This window comes from Lissotriton vulgaris, chromosome 7 (assembly GCF_964263255.1).
Source record: "Lissotriton vulgaris chromosome 7, aLisVul1.2, whole genome shotgun sequence".
NCBI lineage: Eukaryota > Metazoa > Chordata > Amphibia > Caudata > Salamandridae > Lissotriton > Lissotriton vulgaris.
Window position 1 is genome coordinate 687747821 of NC_141695.1, and position 22206 is coordinate 687770026.

General features: G+C 47.3%; 1 protein-coding gene across 2 annotated transcripts in view; it reads right to left on the reverse strand.

Moving 5' to 3' along the window:
- The window catches only part of ERN1 (endoplasmic reticulum to nucleus signaling 1), a 673099-nt gene that overhangs the window by 119117 nt on the left and 531776 nt on the right, over positions 1–22206 (reverse strand). The window lies entirely within an intron of this gene.

Consider the following 22206-nt stretch of genomic DNA (forward strand, 5'->3'; position numbering starts at 1 on the left):
GTGTTGTAACTGTTGGTGCACAGTGGTGGTAGTTTGTCAATGAGAGTGCCACGTAGGATGAAGCTGGCTTTGACGTGGAGCTTAAATTACAGGTTTTCCAGGCTGCAGTATTATATGTCCATGGATGTTGAGCAGCTGATGGTGTTTTTGTTGATCATCGCAATTCCACCTCTGGGCTTGTGAAGTCTGTCTTGCTTGGTGATATTGTAGCCAGGGCGTTGGCTGTGGCGATGTCAAGTGCGCTTCAGGGTTCTGCCAGGTTTCCGCAAGAAATAGTGGGTCAGGGGCATTGTTGTACAGAAGGTCTCAGATCTCTGTGGCGTGTCTGGTGAGTGAGTGGGTGGGTGTTCAGTAGAATGAATGTAAATGTAGAGTGTTGTGTGATTGCAGTAATGTGCGAGTGGCAGAATGTGGGGTGTTGAGGTGCCGTTGGTGTGGTGAGTGTTGGGTGTGGGTAAGTAAATGAAAACTTGAAAGAAGCGCATGAGAATGTTCCAGTGGTGTTATGTGGCGAGGCAAATGTGTAGCGCAGCGGACGGGGTTTAGGGCACGAAGGGTCACAGTATGGTAGTGGCAGAGGAGGAATGGGTTTACTGGCACTGGGTGTGGTACAGGCATGGACAGACTCAGGCAGGCTTGCTTTTAGTGCACGCGGAGCAAGTACATCCTGTGGCAGCCATGAATTAGGTCCAGGGACGAGAGAAGAGTGATGCCACCTCCTGTCACTTTAATCTTTGTTTATTTCAGTGAATTTCTAGGCTTGTTATTTTAATGTAAGCTAAAATCCTAGTACAATTTTTTGGGGGTGAATTTTGTACGAAAGTGCCCTTTATGACATGGTCACCCCCTATTTTTACCTGGTATTTGATGGGATTTCAACTGTAAGTGCACGAGGATCCTGCTAACCAGGTCCCTAGTCCCATATCTAACCCAAAACTGTGGTAATGGTTCCCCAATTCGCAATACCTTTAGCACCCTCTATAAGATCCCAAGTAAATGGGAACCAGGTACCTATACAGCAGACCTTACAGCCCCAAGGCAGGGTGCCTTATATTACAAGGTAGTACGTAACTGCACGAGCAGACATGCCCCTGTGCTGGTTAGTTCCATTACTGCCAGTGTAAATGAGTTCCCCAGTTACATGATGGATTCACTTAAAATAGGAATGTTTGATATGAAATATCTTGTAATAATGAACCCCACTGATTCCAACAATAGATGTTTTAATGCATGCACCCTGAGGGCACCATAAAGGTGCCCCCTGAAAACCTACCAGCTACTGTTGTGCTGACTTACTGGTTTTTGCCAGCCGGCCCCCAAAGACAAGTTTCTGAACCCCAAAGGTGAGGGCTTTTGCTCTCAGGAGGTCAAAAACAAAGCCTGCTTGGGCAGAGGGTGTTTACATGCCCTCCCACAGGATGACCTGCAGATTAGCATTCCATCGCAGGGGAGATTCAAAGAGCACACTGCCTTTGGTATGCATATCTGGCTACCCTCACAGGAGACTATATTGCCCCCTTTGTCCAGAGCCCTTTGGCACCTGGACAGGCAGGAAAATGAAAGTCTGGTAGGCGTGTCCACCTTCAGGCTACTGCCCTCCTTAAGGTGGCCTACCTGAAGGAGATATGATTTTTCAGAGTCCATATTGGTGATGGCAAACCTAGGACCTCTTGGACAGGGTTATGCCTAATTCCCACAGCAAGTGGTCACAGAGGGGAGAGGGCATAGTGACTTCAGGGGTCAGTAACCCATTGGCTTCTAATGTACACTCCCCTAAATCCAGTATTTAAGGGAGCCCCTGGCACCACAAAAGTAGATCCTGCTGACCTAATAAGAAGGACACTGAAGAGGTGTGAAAGCAAAGACTGAAGAAGAGCAACTGACTTGACACCGGCCCTGCAGGTCTGCCTGCCGTTCCCTGTCGAATTGCGCCAAAGTCATCTTGTCCTGGACACTGTCGTACCTCCAAAGCCTGGGAGGACTTTTTGCCTTCAATAAAGATACAAGGACTACTGTGGAGCAGCAGAGCATCCTGCAGGCATCCCAAGAAGAACTGCAAGGACTCCAGAACCAACAAAATCTGACACTGCCAAGCACCACTGCACCAAAACCCCCAGGCCAGAGTAGAAGTAGGCCAAGGTGTCAGATTGGTCCTCAGCCTCTGTGTGCAGGACCCCTTAACCGCGAGTGTTACCAGATGAAGGAAACAGACACCTCAAAGACCCTCTGCACCTAGCCCGAGGCGAAGAGGACCACCGGTGTCCCTACTTCCTTTACATTGCAAGATTTGAACCTCCTGGTTGGTTCAGTCAAACTGACTTCTCAGTCCCCACCTGCAGCCACTTTGTGACAGGACTGACACCCATTGATTAACACTGGGTACCTGGCGCGGTATTGCACCTCTGCACCCAGCTGCATCAGTACCGCATAGAGTGAACTCATTAAAGTACCCCTACCATGCCCCCCTAAACCTTATTTATGAACCAGGACACAGAGTTCCTGAGTTCTCAAACGGATCGGTGTAAAATTTCTGTTGCTGTTGCAGCCTATCAATCAGATCTCTCGTCCTGCCCCTATGAACGTTAATTTCTCAAAAACAGCTGAACAAGTTTACACCAAACCACAAAAAGCACACTGAGGAATGATCTAGCTTTCTACCAAATGACCAAGTTAATTACCTTCGGATAACGCTATATCTGTAAGAAACATAGGTTAGTTATAGATTCTTTACCTTAGAATTACCCCCAGGCGTCAGACTGGATCCGGAAAGTTTTTCGTCAGCAGTAACCCTGCGTGCAAAAGGTGGCGTTGGTCGGGTATGCGTTCGTCGTTGGCGTCGTGATGACGTTGCGGTAGCTACTCGCACGCTGACGTTAGTTCTGTCCTTGACTTTCCACGCCAGAAGCGCAGAGCCATGCAAGACATTGACCACTGGGGCACAAAAGTAGGGCCCTGAAAGGAAATCCTTAACCCTAGAAGTCAGTTCGCAGAAACGGGGAGGATCGGTGGAGTGGTAAGGAATCTATAACAAACCTATGTTTCTTACAGATACATTGTTACCGAAGGTAGGTAACTTGTTCATCTGAAAGAAACAGTTAGCTATAGATTCCTTACCTTAGAATAGATACCCCAGCAATACCAACCCCGGAGGTGGTTCTGAGAACCAAGTTCACACCTGGAGGACTGAACAGCCAAAGAAGCCTTCTCTCCAGACCTGGCTGTCCAGGCTAGTCTAGTGAAGGTGTACAGCGATGCCCACATAGCTGCCTGACAGATGTCATTGAGGGGGATGCCCGTCCCAAAGCAGTGGTAGCTGCTGTCGCCCTGGTGGAATGGGCGCATAGCCCCACTGGAGGTTCCTTCTTTGCCAAGGAATAGAAAGCCTTGAAGCACAAAACAACCCATCTAGAGATGGCCCGTTTGTGCACTGCCTTGCCATTTTTGGCGCCACGTAGCCAGCAAAGAGCATTGTCATCCACTCAGATGGGCCAAAGAAAAGAGGAACAAGAGAACCTCAGAAAGAGGGTCAGAAAGGGGATCCACAGCTGTTGCTGCGCACCATGCCACAAATGTGTTCCATCTACAGGCGTACACTGTCTTAGTGGAGGGACGCCTGGCTGACTATATAACATCACAGACTTCGGGAGGCAGATCAAACTACGTCAACTGCCGCCGCTCAAGCTCCACGCAGGGAGGTGGAGGCTGGACAGGTTCGGGTTGAGTATCTTCCCCTGCTGCTGAGACAGAAGATCCTCCAGAAGAGGCATCTGATTGGAGAATCAATGGTCATGTGTAGCAGCTCAGGATACCAGACTCTTCGTGCCCAATCCGGAGCTACAAGAATGACTTGGGCCCGGTTGCGCTTGATCTTCTTCAGCACTCTGGGCAGAAGTAGTATAGGGGGAAAGGTGTATTGAAGACCGCAACTCCACTCATGACGACAAGCGCGCCGAGCTTGTGCCGCCTTGGAAATTCCAATGTGCAGAATTGCTGACATTGCACTTTCTCTTCGGAGGTTAATAGATCTAACCAAGGCTCTCCCCACTGTTGAAAGAGACCTTGCACTACCTGCGAGTGAAGATGCCATTCGTGATTCATCATGCACTGCGGGCGAGTTTGTCCGCCCTGGCGTTCAGGGAACCTGCCAGGTTTTGAACCACCCGGAAATTGCCATGATGTTCAAGACATGTCCAGAGGCGGAGGGCCTCTTGACATAGGGTCCACATCTGCACCTACTGTGAACCGTAGGTAACACTGGTGGGCCGGCAGGACGGGGATGTGAAAGTAAGAGTCCTGCAAGACCAACGCTACCATCCAGTCTCCAGGGTCGAGGGCAGACAGGATGTGAGCTAGCGTCAACATTTTGAAGTTCTCCTTCCGGAGGAAGTGATTGACTTCCAGGAGATCGAAGATAGGACGTAGGCTGTTGTCCTTCTTGGATACCAGAAAGTAGTGGGAATAACAACCACGACCTACGTCCTGTTGAAGATGGGCCAGATGATCCTCCGACATGTGATGGTATTGAGGTGGCATGGATGGAGGGGTGGTCTCAAAGGGTAGGGAGTAGCCCCTTCAGACTATTTGCAAAACCCATCTGTCAGATGTGATGTTGCACCAGTGGGAGAGGTGATGGCGAATCCTGCTGTCCACTGGCAATTGGTGGCCCTGAAAGGTCGGACTAGGAGGGATTGGAGGCTGCGGTAGAGGGAGCTGTAGTGGACTGGCCCGCCTGCTGGCCCCTAGAACCACGGTAGTGTTTCCCACGTCCCCGACTGAACATCTTGCGCTGGCCTGTGGCTCTGGGCGGGTAACCCCTTCCGTAGCCACGAAAGGGGCGAAAGGCAGACTGCGCAGGACAGGTGGTGGAGAGGCCCAAGGACCTGGCCGTAGCCAGAGAGTCCTTAAAGCGCTCTAGCGCATTGCCTGCCTTGTCGCCGAAAAGGCAAGGGCTATCACAGGGCATGTCCATAAGAGTGGATTGGACATCCCCTGAAAAACCAGTCAAACTCAACCAGGCGTACCGTTGAAGGGCTTCCGAGGTAGAAATCGTCCTACCTAGTGAGTCGGCGGTATCCAGCCCGCAACTGCACAGGAGAGCAAACGGGCCTCCTGCACCGTATCCCACACAGAGTGGGTATAACGGCCCAACAGACATGTGGTATTTACTGACTGCAGTCCCAAGTTCGAGGAAAAAAACATCTTTCCAAGATGGTTCAGCTTTTTGGATCCCCTATCAGGTAGTATGTTAGGGAATGAGCCTTTGGAGGTAGAAGCTTGGAACTCCAAGCTCTCAGGGGTAGGGTATTGGGAGAGGAAAGATGGGTCGCCTGGAGCCGGGCGTTGGCGTCGGGTAATCATCCTATCCACAGGAGCCCCTGTGTTGGGCCCAGACCAGGTGCCCAAAAGGATGTCAGTGAGGGCTTCATTAAGCGGTAGCAGAGGCTCTGAAGAGCTCGCTGCCGGTTGAAGCAAGTTTGTCTGTCAGGAGGTTAGTCCTGACTGCCACCGTAGGTAGCTTGAGATAAAGAGCCTTGGTCGCACTATGCATCACCACGGCGTAAGACGCTCCCTCCTCCGTAGCTAGGGTAGAAGGAGACAACATGCCAAAGTCTGGTGACTTATCCAGACCTCTGGCTTCCCCACGTTCCTCTCTCCAGTCCGGTTCATAGCCTACTGGTCAGTTAGAGGGTCTCCAGACCCCTTTAAGTCCTCACCCTCTTCTGGCTGCCAATGTGGTCTAAAAGAGCCAGGGTAGAACAAGGGCATAAAAGTACCTGTCGGTGCCGGTCCATCTCCGTGTCTACTTCGAGATGGAGGCCGGGGTTGACGTCGGCTGGGGACACAGCAGACGCCAGCTGCGGACGTGGTGCAGATGGAATTGGCGCTGAGGGAGGTGATATAAGGTCAACAGGCCTGGATCCAAGGGGACCCTGCGGTGCCGGGTCGGAGCCGCAGGCATTAAAGGCTCATGGCCCCAGCTGAGTCCGCGGAGCCCAAAGACGCGTCGGCAGAGTCGGGCTGCCCAAAGACGGCATGCATCGCTTCGTAAAACTGATGCAGCTGGACAGGGGTCGTTTCGGGTCCCAGGAAGGGAGGGAAAGCTAGAGTCGACCCTTCAGGCTCCGCACGCGGAGCTGCAGGAGGGGCACCGCTCGTATCCCTCATCGCGTCGGCTGACAGAGAAGTCTAAGAGCAACAATGCTTTTTCGACTTCCTCGAATTCTTCTTGTGCTTCGTCTTACCTGTCCCAGAGTGCGAAGACTTGGAAGAAGAATGATGATGGTTGCTCCACGACTGGTCCCTCGATTTCCCAGGCGACCGGGACCTCAAACGGTGCAGCACCGATTGCCGGGCCTCGAGAAGCTTCCGGGACCGCTCCGGCAAAGACTTCAGGTTAATGGTTTGGCAATCGGAGCACGGCTGGGGGTAGTGGTCATGCTCCAGGCTAAACAGGCACACGCGGTGCAGATCCGTCACCGACATCAGTCGGCTACATGAACCGTAAGCCTTGAAGCCGGGCATCCCTGACATGCACCAGGAGTCGAAGACTGAAAAACGGTGTTGACAAAAGTCGGTCAAAAAGTCAGTCAAAAAGTGACTGGAGGTACCGCTCTCTCCAGCTCTGCGCTGGCTGGCGCGGAAAAAGAAAGAACTGACGTCAGCGCCAAGGGCGGCATCTAAGTAACTACCACAATGTCATCCCAGCGACCCTGACGCCAACAACGAACGTGGAGCTGACCGACGCCACCTTTCGACGCGCAGGGGTACAGCTGATGAAAAACTTTGTAGATCCAATCTGGCTCCTGGGGATAATTCTAAGGTAAAGAATCTCTAACAGTTTTTCAGATTTGGTATAATTCTTTTCACTGTTTTTTCTAAAATGCTTCTTAAAATTGCAAGAGGTAGGTAGGTAGATCGATATTTTCGACCCAAGTACAAAATGATCAAGCACAGCGAGCAAGCTCGAACAGAGAAAGGGAAGTGGGGGGTGGATGGGCATTGGGCACGCTCCTAGATTCATTCTTTCTTTCACCAGTTACATTAAATAAGGTGATATGCAGTTTGTAGGCACTGAGTTTGCCCAGAATCACTAAACTCTCCAGCTCTAGTCACAATGCCACTTCGCTAGATCATATCTCAGTGCCTTGGATACCAAATACCTTGTAACTGCTCTCGAACGATGCAGCGTCTTTAATGTGGAAGGAAGCAGGCACATGCCTTTTAGTTGTTTCTGAGTTCACTTTAAAAACTCCTACTTTTAATAAAGACTAATTCACAGATGTAATCCAGATGTAATCCAATGCACTAAGGTGACGTTCATCAGCGTATTCAAGAAATATACTGCTTTCATTTCCAACTCCCCATATCTGGAATCAATCCTGACATTCATGTTCAACCAAATTGTATGATCCTAGACAAATGTTGTATTTCATCAGGCTTCCTCCTTGTTATCGCATATGTGAGGCCAACAGGGCTGGTGTACAGTCAGTCACATATCAGACACCCTTATGACTGAGGGTATGCATGAAACAGTGGCTCAAAAAGACCAAAGGCTATTAAAAGCTGTTGGAACATAAGAAATAATGGCCGATCTGCGTACACCCTTCCTCCCAACAACTCGTCCCAGTGTCCAGGCCCACCACTAAACTCAAATAATAACATTGATGTTAACACCACCACACACAGACTGTTCAGGCCTAGCATATCCAACTGGTTCCAACTTTTTTCTTCACCTGGATACTCCTGGAATTTTTTTATTATCTTTTGCATTTTTACACTGGGCAAACTCACCCCAAAGGTATTTGAGCCCTTTACATGAGCACCAGTTACACTAGATAAGATAATATTAATTGTGTAGACAAGGGGAGATTAAATGATTTTATCACAATCATAGGCCAACGTCGAGACTCAGCTACTTAATTCACAGATATAATCTGATGTACTAAGGTGACCCACATCCACGTTTTACAGAAGTACACTTTTTTGAATTTAAGTCATCCTATCTGGAATCAAACTAGGCTTCCCTATTTTCCAAAATTGTGTAAATACTGTATTTAGGGAACATTTTAGGAGTATCGAGGTCGTAGCCAATTGGCTACCTACCATAGGGTGACTACACCCTCAGTGTGCTCACCCCATGTGGGGGAGTGGGTACAATGCCTCACCCTGATTGGGGCGGAAGCCTGCCATCTGCACGATGGCGGGCACTGAAGAGTGGTCTTCACCTCGCCACCCTCACCTGAGAGGCAGAAGTGAGCAGGCTTTCTGGGCTGTTCTCCTTTTTCTCACCTGTCTTCCTGTCAAGAAGGGATTGAGACAGGAAGGGGGCCTGCTCCTGATAGCAGGAAAGGCTGGGGGTCCAGTTGTAAATGCAGCAAGGCCTTTGAAGCCCCCAGCCACAGATGGCTCTTCCTGACCTGGGGAGGTGTGAACACCTCCACCCAGGAAAGGCTTTGTTTCTGGGCCCAGGGAGCAAAGGCTTCCACCCCAAAGGTCCAGAATTGTGGGTTGTGGCGGCAGCCTTGTGTTCACCAGTTAAGAACCCACCCGTGGTTGATTTGGTTCAGGGGTCCCCTCGAGAAGCTACCCCCGAGTGCATGGAATAAAAAATCTGACACTGTAATCAGTGCAGGTTTATTATTCTGAGATGTTGGGTACCAAACATCCCAGGATTCAGTAAAGCCACTATGGTGCTAGGAAACTCGTAATGACCAGTTTCCAGATCATATACTGAGGATTGCTTTATTGGGCACTTATAATATCCAAGAATGGACTTCGGTATTATAGGGGCAGGTCTGCTCATGGAGATAGGTCCTCACATGAGGTATGGGGCATCTTGCCTTAAGGGTGACTTACCTAGGCCTCATGCAGTGCTGAGCAGGCATGGCGCACAGAGATGTGTGCTATGTCGACTATTTACTTTTAGCTGCACTGCAATACGCAGGCTGCAATGGGAGGGATGCAGGTTTGTGGTGAGAGGTCTCCGAGGGTGGCATAATACATGCTGCAGCTCTCAGATGCCTTTCCCTGGCTACCATACCTTTGGTACCACAGGTACCCTTCACAAGGTGCTTACAGGTAGGTCAGAGTTGTGCCAATTGTGGAAACAATGGTACAGGTTAGGGAAAGAACACAGGCCCTGAGAGCCTGATTGGCAGGGACCCCGGGGACACTCATTCAAATTGCATCAGGTATCTGGCAAAAAGTAAGGGGCAACCATGCAGGAAGGGCACTTTCCTACACCCATTAACACCAGTTGCCCCTGTTATGATGGGGCAGAATAGTATGTTAAAGGAGGAACCTGTATTATAGCAAAGCAAGAAATGCAGCAGGTAAGAAATACCAAGCAGCAGGAGAAGGAAGAAAAGTCCTTGCAAATAGGGTATGGAGCAGCAGAGCATCAACAGTGAGACCAGTAAACTATTGAAGTACCAGATCTTGGTGATTTAGTGTACTACTCATATTCAATCCCAAATTATGGAACAGGTGGCAAAGTCTAGGGCGTTACTTTGCTTGATGTTTGCCAGCATCTCTGTGGTGCACAGCTACTAGGTTCCACTCAGATTCTACAAATAAAACATTGTTAGTGATGTCCATATTTAATCTCCACAATGTTTCGTTTGAGAGAGGGAAAGAATGTCCTCATGGCCAGAAATATTGCTTTCAACTCGAGAACACGGGATATGAAGAGATCTGTCCACAAGAGGCAACAAGTCAGAAGTTAAAGGCAGTGAACATTTCATCACTACTCTAAAGAATCAAGGGGGTTTGGACATTTACATAGAAGGGGCAAGCCCCTTGGACAGTTAAGGATGAATAAACCAACAGAGATACTTCCAAAAACACTGCCTGAACCCACTGAATGGCAAGTTATTTTGACAAATATATTTAGATGATGAAAAAAAACAAATTAATATGACAGCCAATCAAATTCAAGATCCTCTGAAACCAGTGAGCTACAAACTGTTTTCTCACAACAAAGTTCTTTAATCTCCACTATGGTCACACTCCTTTCTGGAGGATAGAAGGCTAGACCCAGAAGTATTCAGAATTACTGTGATAAACTAAAGTCTGGGCACAAAAGGCATACAGGACTTACTAAAAACCCCAGAATGAAAGTGCTGTGCACTGAGGGAGGAGTGGATATAACCTAATCCTAGGGCCCCCGCCTTTCAGGGATAGAGCCAGCTCCTTTCTGCAGCGTCTTGCCCTAATTACATTAAATAATTCTTAAACAGATTGTTTTAAGGAAAATGCTACTTACCAGTATGCATCTGTTCTTGGCATGCAGAGCTACACACTGTGCATAGATGGCCATCTAGTGTTGGGCCCGGATGTTTGCAGTTAGTTTTTGTTCTAGAAAGTCTTTGGAAGTCACAGGATAGGTGACTCCTCCTTTGGATCATACTGTGCATGGGTATCGGCTCCATCCCCAGATTGTTTTTTCGCCATTAGGGAAGTGATGGAATTTACAAGAAAAGTAAGGATGTCCATGTAATTTGTATCTAATTAAGATAATACTGGAACAGATAAAGGTAGCCGGGGACGCGGGTGAATGTGTGTAACTCTGCAGCTCTACATGCCAAGAACAGATGCATACTGGTAAGTAGCATTTTCCGTTCGAGGCATATGAGCTGCAGATTACACACTGTGTATAGATTGTATAGCAGTACCCACATTTAGAGGCGACCACCAGTATCTGTTGCAGTGGTTTGAAACAGGGTTTTTAGTACAGCTTGGCCCACAGTAGCTTGTTGTTTAGTTTGCACATCTACACAATAGTGTTTTGTGAATGTGTGCGGTGTAGACCATGTAGCTGCTTTGCATATGTAGTCTAGGGGAATATTCCCTAAAAATGCCATTGAAGCCCCCTTTTTCCTCGTACAGTGGGCTTTAGGAGGAATATATAACGTACGTTTAGCTTTGTGGTAACAAATTTGTATGCATTTGAAAATCCACCTAGCTATCCCAGATTTTGATTTGGGGTTACCTTTGTGTGGTGGTAAAAAAAAGACACAAAAAGTTATTTTGTTTTACGAAAAGTTTGTGTCCTTTCAATGTAGTAAAGCAATGCTCTTTTGACATCTAAATGTGACGAGCTCTTTCTGCGACTGTTTGTGGCTGCAAGAAAAATCCGGGCAGCTCAACAGACTGATTTAGATGGAAGGGTGAAATGACTTTTGAAAGGAATTTAGGATTAGTACGGAGAACCACTTTATTATTGCGCATTTGCAGAAAGGTTTCTTGAATGGTCAATGCTTGTAGTTCACTAATTCTTCTGAGAGAAGTAATAGCTACTAGGCAAGCTACTTTCCAAGTTAGGAATTGCAATTCACATTTATGTAACGGTTCAAAGGGAGGTCCCATTAACCGTATGAGAACAATGTTTAAGTTCCACACCGGTGAAGGTGCTTTTCTGGGAGGGATTAATCTTTTGAGTCCTTCCATAAAAGCCTTTATGGCAGGCACTCTAAAAAAAGATAGATGTTGCTATTTTGTAGGTATGCTGCAATGGCAGCAAGGTGCAGTCTGATCGACGTGTACGCTAAATTACACTTTTGAAGGTGTAATAGGTATTCTATGATGTGTTGAAAAGACACTTCTAAAGGATTGATGTGGTTGTTTTGACAGTATATTACAAACCCTTTTCACTTAGCTGCATAACATGCTCTAGTGGTGGGACGTCTAGCTTCTTTAATGATGTTCATACAGTCTGGAGGGAGGTTAAGGTAACCAAACTCTGACTTCAGGAGCCAGATCGCTAGATTGAGCTGAGCTGGGTCCGGGTGTCTGATCTCTCCATGGTTCTGCATTAGTAAGCGTGGAGATAGGCATAGTTTCTGGTGTGGTACCACAGAAAATTGCAGCAGTGTGGTGTACCACGGTTGTCTGGCCCAAGTTGGAGCAACTAGAATGAGTGTTAGGGAATGTTGCTGTAGTTTGCGTACCACTAACGGAAGTAGTGGGAGAGGCGGGAAAGCGTACGCTAATTTTCCAGACCAGTTCATCCATATCGCATTGCCTTTGGACAGAGGGTGTGGATATCTGGTGGCGAAGCTTGGGCATTTTGCGTTTTCGTGGAAGAGGAAGAGGTCTATCTGAGGTTGCCCCTACAGTTGAAAGAATGGTTGGAGAACTTGTAGATGAAGTTCCCATTCGTGGATCTGCTGTGTTTGTCAACTTAGCAGATCTGCTATGGTGCTTTGTACTCCTGGAACATATCGGGCTAAGAGAAAGATCTTTAGTGGTATAGCCCATCTCCATATCTGCTGTGCTAACAGAGAGCTGTAGAGAGTGTGTTCCCCCTTGTTTGTTTATGTAGTACATAGCTGTCATATTGTCTGGTGAACTAAGACAGCTTTGCCTGATACTTGCTTTTGGAATGCTTTTGGGGCTAGAAATACAGCTGGTAACTCCAGGTGGTTGATGTGGAGTGACTTTTATTGTGGTGTCCACCTGCCTTGCATGGTGGACACCACAACAACCTCAGCCGGAGAGCGATGCGTCCGCTGTTATGACTATTTGAGGAACTGGCTCTAGGAACGGTCGGCCTTTTGAAAGGTTTTTGGTGCTCCACCATTGCAGAGAGCGACGAGTCCAACAGTCTATCAACACTAGATCTGTTAATTGACCGTGAGCCTGGTTCCATTGGCGTGTTAAGCACTCTTGAAGTGGACGCATTTGTAGTCTTGTGTGAGGTACTATGAATGTGCAAGATGACATCATTCCTATGAGCTGCATGAACACTCGAGCTGGAAGAGAGTGTTGCGGTTTGAATTTTGTTAGGAGAGTTTGTACACTTGTTATCCTGGCTGGAGAGGGATAGCCTAGTGCTAATTTGGTGTTTATTGTTGTACATGGGACGGTTGCAGATGTGACTTGGTGTGATTTACTGTGAATCCCAAGTCGAGGAGTAGTTGAATTGTGGTGTGAATGTGTTGTACACACTGACTGGATGAGGTGGCCTTTAGGAGTCAGTCGTCTAGATATGGGAAGACGTGAATATGCTGTCTTCTTAAGTGTACTGCTACTACCGCTAGGCATTTGGTAAACACCCTTGGTGCTGCTGTGACTCCGAAGGAAGTACTTTGAATTGGTAGTGCTGACCGTCTAGTACAAATCTGAGATATTTTCTGTGCGCTTTGTGGATAGGAATGTGGAAGTAGGCGTCATTGAGATCTATAGTGGCAAGGAAGTCATTTGGTAAAAGGAGTGGAAGGACCTGCTGGAGTGTGACCATATGACAGTGGTCTGATTGTATGTACAGGTTTAGGGGTCTGAGGTCTAGAATAGGCCTCAGAGATCCGTCCTTTGGAATTAAAAAATACAGGGAGTATACTCCTTTGTTTTGCTGATGCAGTGGAACTATTTCTATTGCATTTTTCTGCAGGAGGGATATAACCTCTTGTCTGAGCAGTATCAAAAGTTCTTGTGACATTGGATGCTGTTTGGGTGGTATGTTTTGGGGGGTAGATGTTAGTTCGAGACAGTAACCTGACTGAATTATTTGTAGCACCCACCTGTCTGATGTGATGTTTTTCCAGGCTGGCAGGTATTGTTGTAGCCTTCCCCCGACAGGAGTGGAATGCGGCGGGGGAAGGGGAGGGAAGTTATTGGGCAGGGGTGGAGGCAGAGCAGGAGTTGTTGTTTTTACCTCTGCCCTCATTGTTGTTACCTCTCTAACCGCCTCTTTGGTAGCCCCTACTATAGGTGGATTGTGTGGGGGCTTTGTAAGAAGTAGAGGGTGTGTCTGAAGAGTATCCCCTGGTGGCGCCCCTGTAAGATTAACAGCAAAATGAGCGTCTGGGAGCCATAGATTTGGCTGTATCGGTATCCTTTTTCATCTTTTCAAGGGATACGTCTACATTAGGTCTGAATAAGTGTCGCTCAAAGGGCTGGTTAAGTATGGCACTTTGGACTTCAGGTTTGAACCCTGAAATGCGTAGCCATGCGTGTCTACGCAACAGAACACTGGTATTAATTGCTCTGGAGGCAGGGTCTGTTGCATCTAGTGCACAACGAATAGAGGTGTTTGTGATGTTTTATCCTCTTGTATAAGCTCATTTGCCCTGTTTTCATACTTATCGGAGAGGTGCTGCATTAATGATTCTAATTCATCGTAATGTGTCCCGTCGCATCTTGCCAATAATGCCTGTGTATTGGCAATACGCCACATTTTGCTGCCTGAGACGCAGTTCTTTTACCGGATGCGTCAAGCAGCTTAGACTCTTAATCTTGTGGGGGAGCTTCACCAGATGTTTGTGAATTTGCTCTTTTGCGTGCATTAGAGACCACAAGAGAGTCTAATGGTACTGGGCCTTTAATATATGCTGGATCTGAAGGGGCAGCTTTATATTTTTTCTCTATTCGTGGGTTGATGACCCGAGTTCTAACTGGGTCATTGAAGACTTCTGGAGCATGCTTAATAACTCCCTTAAGCATGGGCAAAATTGACGCGGACCTTTGTGCGTTGTAAAAGGTATCCATTAGGAAGTCTTCTTCTACAGGGTCAGTATGTAGGTCAACCCCATGGTATTGTGCAGCCCTGTGTACTAGCTGATTAAATCCCATAGTGTCTTCTGGTGGAGAAGGTCTAGAGGGATATAGGTCGTCATGAGGGACGTTAGGGACGTCTGGAGTGTTATAATCATTCCAAGGGTCAGGTGAGCCAGGTGGAATAGACTGATCTGTAGGCTCACTATCTGCACCACCCCCTGTGTCATCAGAGCTATCATCCCTGTTGTCATCATCTGGTATGGGAGAAGGTGTAGGTGAGTGCTGTGGTAGGGGAGGAGGCGGTGATGGTATATGTGGAGGAGGAGAGAGAGAGGAGGAGCAGGAGAAGGAGAAGGAATCCTTAGAGGAGAAGTAGCAATGTCCTTCTTTGGATGAGGAGCAGGTGTAGGTGTGTCCAGTGGTCGTTTTTTTAAACTAAGAGTTAGTCGACCAGTGTTTGGATCCTTAACCAGAGTCTTTTGTGCAGGTTCTGGATGAAATAAGTCCTCTGCGGGAGGCAGATCCTTTGGTGCGGAGGGTGTTTCTGGCACAGAGCTGTGAGCTTCTTTTGGCTTTGAAGCTTGTTGTTTGCAGTGTCTTTAGCCAGGGAAGTAGGTGCCTTTTTCGGCTCCGATGGGTTTTTCGGATCCGATGCGTTTTTCAACTCAGACGTGGGTTTGCTTCGGTCCGAGTGTGCTTTCGGTGCCGAGGAGCTAAAACTAGGTTTCGTGTTGATTGTTTCGATGCCGTCGTGGAGGCAGACAATGGTATCTTTTTTGGTGCCTGTAGATGTGCACCGGCACTGTAAGCAGGCTGATTCCGGCGAGTCGCCTGAAGGCTTAGTGGGCTTCTTAGCCGAGCTCGAAGGCGGGGCATTGGAAGCAGTGTCTCGTGTGCAACCGAGCCCGAGGGTGTGACCGAAGCCTTTTTTGAATGTGTTGAGGAAGGGTCAGGGTCGACGTTCTTACTTACGACCCTTTGTGACGGAGTGATGTCCTCGGCTTCAGAATCTTCAGTCTCGGAGTTGCTGTCGACTCCATGCTGTTGTTCTGGGACTTAGACGCCCTCTTGGAAGGTGTCGTCTAGAATCAGAGCTGATGAACTAGTCATTGTTCTCCTAGCTCTTAGGTCCCGGATCGTCTTCTTGGAGCGGAAAGAGGCACAAGCGGAACAGTCTTTGGCCTCGTGCTCCAGTGAGAGGCAAAGGTTACACACCTCATGTAGGTCTTTGTGGGGAAACTTCGACCTACATAGAGGACGCTTTTAAATGGCGTCCTTTCCATGAGCTGGAAGTTGAGGCCTAGGAAGGCCCGAAGGCCTTCGTCGACGAAAGGAATCGAAAACTTCGGAGTTAAAGAGTAGCGTCGACTGGAAACAATACAGTTGAAGCTGGTGAGGATTGCGCACCAAAGGAAATCGGTTCCAACATGGAGAGCTGGAAACACATCTCAGCCCGGTGGCTGAAAAAACAATCCGGGGATGGAGCCGATGCCCATGCGCAGTATGATCCAAAGGAGGAGTCACTTCCAAAGACTTTCTAGAACAAAAACAAACTGCAAACATCCGGGCCCAACACTAGGTGGTCATCTATGCACAGTGAGTATTCTGCAGCTCGTATGCCTCGACCACAGTTTTCCTTTAATTTATTGTTAATATAGGTGATGTGTGAGTCTATTGCAGACATTTTGCAGAGACATGTGTTTGTGTTTCATGCAGCATCCATAAAAAAAGTTTATTTTAGATCAAAATAGAATCTGACTTATGATAAATGGGTGGGTATCACAGAGATTATTATTAGTGAGTTGCTGCTGTGTTAAAATATTGAAAACACAAGTAACTGTCCATGAATATTATACACAAACACATTTAGAATTGTAGGAGTGCACCATTGGATAGAGGACATGAACGAGCTGAAATTGGATCAAAAATTCAAAGCTGTTCCTAGCCGGAGCCCCAAAAATATGTGAAATCTTCATTGTAGTATAGAACTAGGAGGGCCTCTTTTCGGTGCCTATGGTTTGTGGATGTCAGTGTTGTATCAGTTTTTCAAACAATTTGAAATCAGTGCTAATCAGTGTTTATTTAGCTGCCTAACCACCAAAATAGACAATTGGGTTTTACGGGGTTTACGAGATATTTTTGATTTTTTGCAGTCATTGTTATAAAGCACATATTTAATTTGAAGGAGAAGTAATGCAGGCTATTTAGTGTCTTTGTACTAACAGTGTGTCCAATGGATTTATGTTGGACTGTTTTAAGCATAGAAAGTCTGTGTATTGCATTCTCAATCACACCTCTTAACCTTCTCACATCTCATTACCTTTCACACCGATTCGGTCAGGACACTGGCGGGTTTATAGTACTATTAATGGATTAAAAAGTAAGCGTGCTATATTCAAATATTTTAATAAACAAATTCTTGGATCTGGCTGAGGACATCATTCGCTTACTCCTCATTGAATATTATGATACTGGGAGGGTGGCCAACCTGGCCAGCAGCATAGCACCTTGGGAAACCATTAACATTTTTAATTAAACCAGATTCGTTTGTGGCTCTGTATTCTAAGGCATCAGAAACTTGATGCTTTAAGCATGCATGCATGCACTGATTTTCTACACCCTTTGCCTGACTACATTAAGGTGGTGCTGCTGTTTTGTGGACATTCATAGCTGCCAAGTGTCCCTAGCGCAAATGTTTCACTTTAAGTCAGTCCTGGCCTTACATACTTCTAAACCCTGCAGCTTTAATCAAAGCACACAAAAACTGGTAGAAACATAAGGAGAAGAAACAATACTTTGGTGACATCCCTAAACAACAAAACTCGAGCAGAACGAGCAATCTTTCTTGCTGCTACCTTCTATAACAAAACTGCATTGTGTTGGCCTCTACAGAAAGAAAACAAAATGACTCATTCTCCTTTCTTTCTTTGAACAGCATTTTAGTTTGTGGTGCGTAGCTGTTCATCACGGTTTATCTGTTTACACTTAAGAGGGCAGTTTCCCTTTTGTTGTTTTTTTATCAGTTATTATGGGCTTAAACCTAAAACAGTGTAGCCTATATATAAAATTAGGTATCCTGAAAATCTAATGAAGTCAGTATCCTATTTGCAACTTCTCTAAAATGTGAGCTACAGTTAACAAACCTGGAATACTGTACAGTCAAGAATTCAACATTATTACAATCATTTACATGAAGCACTAGTATTCACCATAAAAACATGTTTAAGTCAAAACTCTTATTCAGCATCAACCCAATTGCATCCCAAAGCAGCTGATGCAATTCAACAAGAACTGGTTGCAACTTTGTGAAACTATGCAAGCAAAACACCAGTATTTGGAAGACGAGTCAAAGCAAAAACAGCCCCTATGATGCTTAGCAATGAAGGCTAAAAAGTGATAGTTATCCATGGATACAAATAAATATTAACCAAGTACACTATCCACAGGTGATTCAGATAGAAAATTAGGTTAGTCTACATGACAAACTGTAACAAGCATAGGCATAGCTAATAGGTCTCGCCTTTGGGACCGTATAAATATTTAGCCATGCAACAGTAAATGCTGTTGCACCAAGGATATTGTGCTGCATAACTAAATACTTTTAAGGTCCCAGAGGCGAGACCTATTGGCTATGCCAATGCTTGTTTCTTACTGCTTCTGTGTCGAACAAAAGCATAACTAATTGTGGGTAGTAGAACAAGTCTACAATATGTGATATACAACCCACAGGGGTGGCCAATGAGGGCTGATAACAAGGCCGATATTTTAAACAAGCATTGGTAATGCATCAGTTTTGCCTAGGTAGTGAATAAAGAGCTGTTTTAATCAATCATCGTCCGGTAGAAATAAAGAGCTTTCTGACAGAAAACACGGGAATGGAGAGGATGTGGCGCAGCGGCCAGAGCTCCTGACTCGAAAGCTGGGGATCCTTGCTCAAGTCTCAGCAGCACGTAGAAACATCTTGTGATTCTAAGCAAATCAGTTAATCTCTCTGGGCAATACATTGTGATATAAATATGCCCCAAGAGTAAAAGGCAATACTTTATGAAAATATAGTTCCATCAAAGCCAATGTAAAGAGTATTTCTACGGTGGTAAACTGATAAGGGAAGCATTGGTAAATGCAGGAAAATATGCTACAGTCAAAAGAAATGGAGGAAAAGTAAGTGGCATGCACTGGAACCAATAAGAAGCCAGGAAAGGAGAGGAGGTGGGATGTAAGTCTCTTAAGTTTATATTAAAAACAATAGATTTCTCAAGCACAGTGCAAGGGCTGTGCAGGCAAAACCTAAAAAGGAGAGATTTGCTCAAATAATTTTTTCACAGTAAAGGTTTGAACTTTGCTCACGTTCCATCAAATTCTCTCTGCTTTATTATTGATTAAAGGAGGGAAATATTTACAGCAACAAAAAAAAAAACGAAATAAGATAACATCCTCTCCCAAAGTACAACAGGCCTTCCCTTCTACTAACAAGATTTACTGATGAGCACCACGTCGTGGTTTGAAAGGTCAGTGGCGGTCAATTGCTCGGTTCGAAATCACCTACTTTACCAAGCCTTGTGCAGTATGTCATTTCTGCCATGAAGGGAAGGAAGATCTATATTGCGAAGGAGGTGGTCTTGTTACCAGTGCCTGACAAGCAGCGTAACCCACTTATTCTAAATCTGAAGAGGGAGGCCTCGGAGGGCTGTCTCCAGGCACCACCGCGCTGTCAAGCCAGCTTGGAGCTTCGGGCATGTAGTGTGATGAAGGGAGCAGGGGGCTATGGGTGGGGGAGGAAGGGAGAGAGTCTCCGCGCAGCAACTTTAATTCCGTTTTTTGTTATGGAGTTCTCTGTCGCTCAGTTCCGCTTAATGACGCATAAAACACTGCCAAATTCCCGCCACTCGAATATAATTGCCAGGTTCTTTCTCAGGGACTGATCAAGTGGGAATGCGCATAAATAAATGATTTTCAACGGTTTAGTATTGCAGAGATAGAACCTCAAAGATGATCACTTAGTCAGGTTAATTTATAGTTACATTTTAGAATTATATTGACACATGCGTGGCGTATGTAATCAATACAAACATTGTTTTAATCACCCCCTGTGCTCGAAAACTGTTTGGGTATTAAAGCAAAAGAAAAAATGGCAAGACATGAAAACGAATTGTATTTAATATTCAAGACTGTCAACAAAATAGGTAAGTTAAGGAAATAGCCTTAAATAAGAACAAATGTCAAACAGAAAATGCTTACTTTGAGCCAAGCCATTATTACCCGTGACGGAGAGGCGTAGCAAGGCGCACGCGCTTGGGAGAGCAGCTCTTTTTCGCAGCAGACACTCATGCTTGGGGCGCTCCCCTGCGCGCTCCCTTAAGGTGTATGCCGCCACAAGCACGAGTAGGTGCTTCGAAAAAGAGCTGGACGACGGCTAAAGGTCTCCTATGCGAGACCTAAAAATCAGGTATCTGAACAGTTCCATAAACTTTGCATTCTAGAGTTCATTTTACCATTTACCCCTACCCACTGCCTAAGCAGATAATTTATTAAATTGGAGAATACATTAATTTATTCCAGTATGAGGTTTTTTAGGTCTCGCACCTGGCGACACATCGCGAAGTGCTGTCGCCAGAGAGACCTATTGTCGTCGACTCTGCTTTTAAGGGCTTGCAGGGAGACAGGAGATGGGCACGCACAGGCCGGACTGGGACACGTGCGCGTTCACCACGTACAGTCACAGTCACGCGCTGTGCACATCTCCTGTCCCCCTTGATGCGGGGAGGCACCCAGGGAATAGCAACTCACCGGGCTGACTCAGGACTCCCCTGCTGCTCTCGAGGAGTCCCTGCTCACCGGGCTCTCTCGGTCGTCAGCTGGGCAGGCTCAGCAGCAGGCGTGCTCTCCACGAGCCCCGCTGTCTCACACGCTCTCTTTTTCCGGCTGGCTTCACCGTGCACAGAAGCGCGGGGTAGGCTCCAGTCTGCTTCCTGTCTTCTTGCGGCCCCGCCACCGTCCCAACACAGGTTGCTTGGCTTCCTGTCCGAGCCGGGCAGTCTTTAAATGTAGAGCACAGGGGCCGCACTGGGAGCCTCGAGCGGTCCTGACTAATGTTCCTCTCACAGCCAGGCACAATGGAAACACGAGAGTTTCAGAGGTGTCAGCGATGGGCCAATGCTTGTTTTACCTTGGGAGGGTGTCGACTGTGACAGGTCTTGGTGCCTCCTTGGAATCCTAGTGCCCAATGGCGAAACAGTGCGCTATCATTAAATAAAAGAACTCCCCCATACATGCATGAATTCATTCTGATTATCCGATCTAGCAGGGAGATACAGGGCACAATCTGCCCGGGGACACAGTAGAATCAGGGGTTAGGGAGACCCCCCCTCCTCCTACGCAGCTGCCTGCCCTCTGACCACACCTCCCCTGCACGTGCATCGCATCCCTCCCCTCCACATACCCACCCTCGGCCCTGCTGATTGGTTGCATAGAAGCAGGTGTCTCCCTCGCACAGTCCCCTCTCCCGTTCACAGTCAGACACCCAGCGCCATGCGGACGGCACCCCGGGCCGGCTGCACCCCCGGACGCCCCCATGGCCATGCGGCCAGGCTACAGCATCCTCATCCTCCCGCTTGGGAGCGGCCTGTACAGCTGGGAGGCCCTCAACGTCTTCCTCTGGGTGAGTCTGGGCTGCGGAGGCAGATCCGGGGGCAATGCACCTGCTGTTGAGATATGCAGGTCATCTACTTATCTAGCTCTACCCCTTTTATAAGAGACCATAGGGCTAATGCACTTGCTGCACGCACTGAACCTGCAGATCGCCCGCTCATCTCCCAGTAAGATAGCTCAGTGGATTGCTGCACCGGCTGCCGTAGACACCGCAACCGCTGTCTTTTCATCATTGAGATATTCTTTAACAGTTGCTTTTGTAATAATGCCTGCCCACGAACCATGCTATGTGTTTTGAAAAAAGGCGTCCATCAAGAATTACTTATTAAAGTTACAAGTTGTCACAAGATTTTGCATTGGATGTAAAAGCGTTCCAGTGACAGTCCTATTCTGACCGGACAAGCAGTGAAGGGGGGATTTGCATTGTGAAATTGATCAGGAGATAATGACATGGGAACTAGTAATACTTTTGTTTAGCACTTGTAAAGCAGATTTTGTTTTATAAAGTTCTGTATCAACTCCTTTGATCTCCACAGCTGGCACGGCCCCTTCCTCCTCCTCTTACTGTTCCCTCAGTCTCACCAGGCCCTCCACCCTCCTCCTATCGGAAGAAGGCCTAGAGCCCAGGGACAGGGATTGTTCATGAGTTTCTGAGGCCTCTTCAGGACGAGTCTGAACGCAGACTGCCCGAGGGGCCCTGACATGAAAGGAAGAGTGAGCGTGTATGCCCGAGGGACCCTGACATGAAAGGAAGAGTGAGCGTGTAGCGTCGGAGGTGCCTCTGTGAGCTGGACGCGTTCTTACATGCCCAGAATCTAGAACCTGCAGGTTACACATCTCAGCTGCGGCAGGCACGTTAACCCGCCGAGGTATCCTTCACTCGCCCTCTTTCAGCCCTGACATCCATTCGCGGATAGGCTGTCGGGTCAGCACTGCGGCTCCGTTGAATGGGGAAATCTGTGCAGACAGACACACGGACAGTGCGGCAACGTGCCTGTCCACTAAGCAGTCACATGGGGTGAGGTCACCAATGGAGGAGGAGAAGGAGGAGGGGGGGGGGTG